The sequence below is a fragment of the Glycine soja genome, chromosome 3, assembly GCF_004193775.1.
Source record: "Glycine soja cultivar W05 chromosome 3, ASM419377v2, whole genome shotgun sequence".
Lineage (NCBI taxonomy): Eukaryota > Viridiplantae > Streptophyta > Magnoliopsida > Fabales > Fabaceae > Glycine > Glycine soja.
In genome coordinates, this window is record NC_041004.1 from 31,139,100 (window position 1) to 31,147,146 (window position 8,047).

The following is an 8,047-nucleotide window of genomic DNA, read 5'->3' on the forward strand; positions in this document are numbered from 1 at the left end:
GGATCACTTCCTAGTTACTACATTTTAATATTTATTTGATTCGGGTACGGCCTCGATCAGCCTGCTTAGAAATACTAAAGGTACATTCATTTGATTGAAATCCTCTGCTAAGCAGGCAAAACATTATCATTCTCTACTCCTTGCATTGAATTGTAGTAGATTCAAGGTTGAGCATGAGCTATAATGCGCAATCCCTCGGAGGGATACACCCTTAAAATAAAAAATATATAAGCTGCTTTTGTGAAATTGAAAAGATGATAAAAACAAACACTAGTACTAGTGGTTCACCAAAACTTCATCGCAAAACTATTCAAAGGAACCGTAGGATTCACATGAAATCTCTCTGCTTCAAGTATCTTTCCTCTATTCCTTCCAATGACCTCAAACCCACCAAGGTACATAGTTCATTGATCCATTATCACATGGCAAAGTTCATGAAAAATATATATAAATAAGGTAGAATTAATTAAATTACATGAATCAATATTATTTTAGGACATGCTTTACCAGCAGGATCAGCTTGATCTAGCAGCCACGTACATAAAGCATCTAAAGGAAAGAATACAAAAATTGAAGGGGGAGAAGGAGTAAGTCATGACAATGATGATGAGATCAAACCAAAACAACAATAGGATTTTCAATATTGGCTCACAGTTGCCTCTAATTGAGATAAAGGACTTGGGTTTGGGCATTGGAGTGATGTTGATAAGTGGGTTAAATAAGAACTTGATGCTCTATGAAGTAATTAGTGTCCTCGAGGAAGACGGTGCAGAAGTTGTCACTGTTAACTTCTCTACAGTTGCTGATAAATTTTTTACACGGGTCATGCTCAGGTACAATGACATTTCTATATCTATGATTCTCAAAATCAAAAGAATGATATCTACTTTGTACTAATCAATAAATGACTCGTGATGTATGTGGATGTGAGTGAGTCTTAAGTTGTTTTCAGCTATTTTTTAGGTCCAGTAGTAGGTTGATGAAGAACCACATAATTTATATATTTTCATTTTGATAACATATTTTCTATATCAGCTTAAAATATGAAGAATTGGTGTTGAGCCAACGAGGGTATATCAAAGGCTTCCGGAGTTGATTGCACCACTAGAAAGCTGGGAGTACATATCATGATCAAGGCAAATTAAACAGCCACTATCGCTAGCCGTATTGCAGGCCAATTAGAAAATGACAACATGCAATATTGAGAGTAGCTAGTTATAATAGTGAATCAATATCTCAAGCATTAGCAAGCATAGGGACTATCATTGGTTTTACAAAGTATGTTGGCTTGCAATGCACAGAATTTAAGGATTAATGAAATTAATATGGTTCAATTACTACCTCATCTATATGTTGTGGCCAGGTGGCTTGGGGGCTTGCTGTCCTTGGCAACCTTATCGAGTCAAAGCGAGGAGGATACATCATGCATTTTCGGCAACATTACCTCTGCTACATTGGTAGAGTTTGGAAGAAAAGGTTGGATCTTACTGGAAAAGACTGAATATTAACTATTGAGATTGGACAGAAAATGCACGATGGGTCCTTCTCAAATATATTTCTAGCTAAGGGAGATGAATATCATGTGTTTAGGGAACATTCAAAGCAGCAATGGGATTCATTGAAATCTTATTATACGAAACTAAGTTCACATTTGAACATATGTTGGGATTATTTATCTCCCTTTGTGATCTTTAAGCCATTTTGTTATGGAGTTCAAATGTCAGTTGAGAACATACAAGGGTGCCATTATTTTGCAGGCTGCAAGTAAGCCTAAGAGGAGAATTGGGATTGAAGTTGAGGAAAGTATGAGGTACTGTTCAATATATCTCAAGAGTTACATTCCCTTGCTTTACTTGCATTGGCTATGGGAATAGCAAAATAGGTTTTCTTCATTTCATTCATGAATTGTTTCACTAACCCCGATTGAATCTAATAGATTAAGCCCCAGTTGATCCTCAAAACCTTAGACATATATCTTTACGTATTGAATGGTTGGTTTAGTTTTGAAAATGTTGATTACTCGAATAAATTTAACACAAATTAGTAAAACATTTAAACAATTGAAAACTGGCCTCCTACTTAGTTCCCAACAAGGTCTAAAACGGAAGTTTCAGCAGGATGATATGACCTTACAGCTAAAAGATGGTCCATTACAGCAGACTAGATCTTGTGATGCAGATTTATTTGATATAATAAGTTCGCATGTTTATTATAAGTTGTTGGCTTCTCAATTTTTGTGAACTGTGTGTGTGTGTTTCATGCTGTTAAGAGTATGTTATAATATTATTACATTCTTATTTATTGCAAGTTTTGTTTCAGCAAGTTGTATTTAGTCTTTATTTATCCTTAAATCTTTCGCATGCAGTCACTTAATTTTCTTTATTCTATTTTTAGTATTATGTAACATCTAAAATGGTTTGTCTAGATTTTTTCTTAGTTTTAGAATCTTGTAAATATGGTGAGCATTGTAACAAAGTTGCAGGTGTTAACTGTTGTGGGTGAAGGAGACACAATCATCAAAGCTTTAGACGATGTTGTTCCAGAAGATGACTGTGGAAAGTTAACAGATGCAATGCATGCAATTTTGCATGCAAGGGGCTCTAAGTTGAAGATAGATAGGATTCTTAATATTTGTCAGGCTTCTCAATCCTTATCAGGGCAAAAGAACCAAAATAAATTCAAAGTATGTGGTGCAGAAGTTATGGTCGAAGAACAACCCTCTGTGAATCAGATGAAATAGACTAATAGTCCTGTAGATGGCTCTGATAAGGCTCCAGGTAGCATTCACAAGCTTACTGAAGAAACAGAAACAAAAGTTATTCCCATAGATAAATCACCTAATTCTACAAATTTAGCCCAGTCTCAAGAATCAAATCATGAAGTTGGTTCTTTTGGTTCTTTAAGGAAGGAAACTAACAAATGTAATGATAATAATGACACAAATGAGGAATCAAAGGGAAAAGTTGTTCCTGATGTTGGTCACAACAATAACGGATTGGAAACAGGTTCTAAACCATAGACTCTTGGCCATCCTGATGGAGCAGGTGGCTTTGAATCAGCAGGCGTAGGTGAGTAGAAAGGCCAAAATGGTGGATAGCTCAAACAGACCCAAAGGAGGAAAACACTATCCTGAAGGATGAACAGAAAAGATTGGATTTCTCTGGCGATTAGAGTAAAAATACCTCAACTGATCAATAAGCAGTACATGAAATATGATCTGATGTTACCAAATGGTTAACATTCAGCAGTTAAAAATCAAAAAGAATAAACAATCATCATGGAAACAGAAAATTAAGACACTTTTTTAATTTCAATGTAGAGAGAACATTTTCCCAAAACTACAATCAAACAAGTTTTTAAAAATTAAATTCTAAGAAACTAAAACTATTTTTAAACAGAGAAATGAAACCAGTCCTTAGTCTTCCATAATTTAGCAGATCGAACGGTACTATACTTAGAGGTGAAGTTCTAAGTTGGGTTCCTCATGATCATCATTATCATTGTTCAGAGGAAGCTGTGGAGGAACCGCTTCTAGCTTGCCTATAAGAGTACCTCCTCCTTCTCCATAATTATATTGTCTCCAGTAGGTACTTTCAACTCGCATAACTACCTAAATACAAGTTAGTGCAACCTTCTGCTTTTGTGCCATTTACTAAGGTTATTGTTTTACATATTGAAAGTGCCTCATAATTTTTGTTGCTCATATCTTTTGTACTTCTATAATTGGTTAGCCCGTTGTTGTGATGCTTTTAATATAACTCATGCATTTGGCAAATTCCAATTGAAGGGAAAGACTTCTCTCATACATGGTTAAATTTTGAAATAATATTGATGCAGGCATGAATTCTACCAGAAACCTGATGAAATGGTTATTACCATATTTGCAAAGGGCATTCCACAACACATCATTATTGTTGACTTTGGTGAACAAATAGTATGACTCACATTAATTATCATAATATTTAGTAAGTTCATGTTACAACCCCATCAGTTACAGTCCCTTACATCATGACCAATAATATTCTAAGATTGCTCCTTCCTTTTTTTTTCTTAATTGTTTTTTATGATGTTGTAGTTAAGTGTTACAATTAGTATCCCTTGCAAAGATGCATATGCCTTCCAATCTGGCTTATTTGGAAAGGTAAGAATGGAAACTTCATTCATTATATTACTATGATTTTAGTTGTGGTTTTAATGTAGAAACTAAGGATCATTGGTTTTCCTCTATCAGATCGAATAACCAAATGTCGGTATGAAGTTTTGTCCACCAAAATTGAAATTCGCCTTGCAAAAATAGATCATATCCAATGGACATCTCTAGAATTCAACAAGGGTAGCACAATTGCATAGAGGATTAGCGTTTTGCCAAGTAACTTAAGACTCAGTATTTAGCTCTTTTTCCCCCTCCTTACATTTTAGTGACTAAAGAAAAATTGGTGTTTTTTTCATTTACGTGGCATATATGAAAGCATTTTGGTGGTGAAATTTTCTAATATTGATTGATGTTAATTCTATTTCATTGTTTGCTTTTCCCACTCGCTTTTAGTCATCTGAATTTTTATTTGTTGAATAGTGTCATGAATTTAGTTGATTAGTGAATATAAACCACAGTACAACTACTCACTTTTGGCCTTTGGTTGGATGCTCCTCAAGGTATTTTTCCCATTCGCTTTTAGTCATCTGATTTTTTATTTGTTGAATGGTGTGATGAATTTAGTTGATTAGTGAATAAAAACCATATTACAACTACTCACATTTGGCCTTTGGTTGGATTCTCCTCAAGGTATTCTAGTTCTGTTTATGTTCTATGAAACCTTGGCTATAGTATTGCAAAACTTTCTATGGCAAGGAGTGGTGTCAACATTTTAATAATTAATTGACATCCTAGGTTATTTGAGTAGGCAGTGTTTTGCATGCTGATACAAGTACAGTGTTGATATTGGGTTGGTGATTTGAAATGAGTTATGCTTTCTGATAGGGTGGTTGACTGTAGCCTATAGGCATATGGATTCATATTAGTGTCCTTGGATCCTTTTTATCACGGCTTTCATGTAACATGCATTATTTCATACCATGAATTGGCAGTTGCAAGAGGTGAAAAACCTACTTATCCATCTTTAAAAGCGAAAAGAACAGATTGGGATAAGCTTGAACCTCAACTTAAGAAAGAGGTTTGTCAGTTGCACATATATAAAATGTTTTTGTTCTTTGTAGGTTGGTACACTTGGTTCCTCTACCCTAACACTTCATTTCAGGAGAAAGAAGAAAAACTTGATGGTGATGCTTCGTTCAACAAATGTTCTTGCTACCGCTACAGAATTAGCACCACTAGCATTTCCATTATCAGAAACAGAACCTTGAGATTCTCTCCATGTCTAGCACTGTCCAAATTTCTTTTGCCTACAAGGTGTTTGATTAAATGCTTCTGAAGATTTTGAAGGTATTTACTATTGTTTGAAGTTCTTCACTATTTCAAAAAGGTGCACACCAACTGTTTGGTGATTAATCTTTTTACTGTTTTGTTGATTTTTGGCCTATTTTTGGCTTATTGTTTTCAGCCTTTTAGGCTTGCTTTGATAGTTTTAGCTTCTACCATGTGTGGTGGTTAAGAATTGTTCATTTGTTAGCTTCTGTCCATGGTGGTTAAGTATTGTTTTAGCTTCTGCCATGAATGGTTAAGCCTTGATTGTTGTTGGTTCACAAAGTGTTTGTGAAAAGTCCTCATTGAAGACAAATTTTTTTATTCTTTTATTTTGTTGATGTAAGCTTCTGTCCATGGTGATTAAGCATTGTTTAAGCTTTTTCCATGGATGGTTAAGCATTGAATTGTTGTTTTGCTTCTGTCTTGAGTGGTTAAGCATTGATTTTAGCTTCTTCTCTTGATGGTTAAGCCTTGTTGCTTCTGCCAAGTGGTTAAACTTTAAGGTATAGTTTTTTCTTAGTGGTTAAGCTTTGATAGTTTCCTGGATTGATGATTTGAGCTTTTGCCAAATGGCCTTGTTGTTCATTTCGCTTGATGGTTAAGCTTTGATGCTTGCTTTGGACTTTTGGAAGAAGATTGAGAAAGTCGATGATGGTCGAAGATTTCCAGAAGATATGCACCATGACCGCACCTACATTTTGATTTGTTTCTAAATTTTTGTTTTGGCCGATGTATTTTCGACATGTTTAGCTATATTCCTATTTTTCAGACTTTATTTTCATTTCCTTTGATGTTGATGTATTGTCTTCTCCAAGCTGGAAGGTACTTTCATCACCTTCCAGCTTGCGAGGGGTATTAGAAATATAGATTAGTTTAGTTTGTTACAAGTTAGTTTAGTGAGTTATAAATTAGTTTACTTAGTTACAAGTTAGTTACTCTTGTAACTAATTATGTTATATAAGGCACATTGTATTCATGTAATGAATGAGTTTTGCTCATTTGAGCATTACCCCAATATTAATCAATTTTACCTTTCTTCATCGTCTCTCTTCCACTTTTCCATTTTTTTCTCTTCCATTTGCACTCATTCATTCATGGCAAACATGATATTTGTCACCCCAAAGTATAGAACAACAAACTTGATCAATCTGTTGACATATCCCCTTTAGGATCAAAAGGGATTGCATAGAATAAACAGTGGGTCACTTTGACATGCTTATGTTTTGAGAAGTAGTCCCTCCTAATATAAAGACTTAAATATGTTTGAGATCTTTTTGTTTTGGGTTGCTAGTATTTTTTGTTGTTGTTGAATTGGATCCCTAATATATTAAATTAAAATTTTGTTTTCAGTTCTTTCTATTAGTTTAGTAATGATCATGTCATATTGCGAACAGATTTAAAATATATATCAACCGTTGAAATGATGTCACATTATCACTTAAGAAAATATTTATTTTTAAACAGTTAGAGTAGATATAATATAAAGAGCATCTATTGAAAGAATTAATGTTGTGTTTGGTAGAGAAGGAGAAAAAAAATGAAAGTGTAAGGAATTAAAATGGATGAAAGAAAATACAATTGTTTGATTGAGATGAAAGAAAATGTAAAAAAAGATAAAATACTTGAATTAAAGTGGTTAAACAAATAAGAATAAAAAAGAATTTAAATGATTAACCAAATACTCATTTTACCCCGACACTAACTCCAATTTATCATGGGTTATCAAATTTAACATGCAAAATCCACCACAACAAAGTCCATACCAAATTTATCGCAATATCATGTTGCTATTTTATTTTCAAAAACAAGATCATAACCGATTATGCTAGTAAATATAAATGGTTATTTTATTGTTAAAATTGGTTATACTTGCATACATAATCAATTATAAATCACAATCACAATGTAACATAATTGATTATGCATGCAAGTAAGACCAATTATATGCTAAGCATAACTAAATATACTTTCAAGCATAATTGGTTATGTTTTCAAAAATATAATCATAATCGACTATGCTACTGAATATAACTGATTATTTTATTTTTAGAATTGGTTATGCTTACATCCGTAATCAACTATGAATCAAATCACAATGTAACATAATTGATTATGCATGCAAGTAAAATCGACTATGCTAGGCATAATTGGTTATGTTTTCAAAAACATAATCATAACCGATTATGCTAGTGAATATAAATGATTATTTTATCTTTAAAATTGGTTATGCTTGCACCCATAATCAATTATGAATCAGATTGTAACATAATTGATTATGCATACAAGTAAAACTCATTATGCTATGGTTATACTTTCAAGCATAATTGGTTATGTAAAAAAAAAAAAAAACAAAACACAGTAGAGCTAAAGTGAAATAAAAACCTCAAACATATAACATGGGGCAATTTTAACCACACATGCAAATAAAGCTTCATTCATCCACATTTTCACCTTATTTCATCTCAACTTGAGATGAAAGTGTTCCAGTTAGAAGTGGGCATACGAATTGGTCTAATTTGTTTAAGGCCCAGTTCTTGAAGTCCTCACTTAAGGATAAAGCCCACACAGATAAACAAACCACTCTATTGGTCCAAATAGTAATTTGAAAAATATTTTTTAAAAAAG

At 33.4% G+C, this 8,047-nt stretch overlaps 2 pseudogenes; both read left to right on the top strand.

The window, feature by feature from the left end:
* Window positions 1-241: 241 nt before the first annotated feature.
* On the top strand, window positions 242-859 carry LOC114405129 (annotated as a pseudogene).
* A 1,596-nt stretch (window positions 860-2,455) lies between these two features.
* Window positions 2,456-6,378, top strand: LOC114405131 (annotated as a pseudogene).
* Window positions 6,379-8,047: the final 1,669 nt, after the last annotated feature.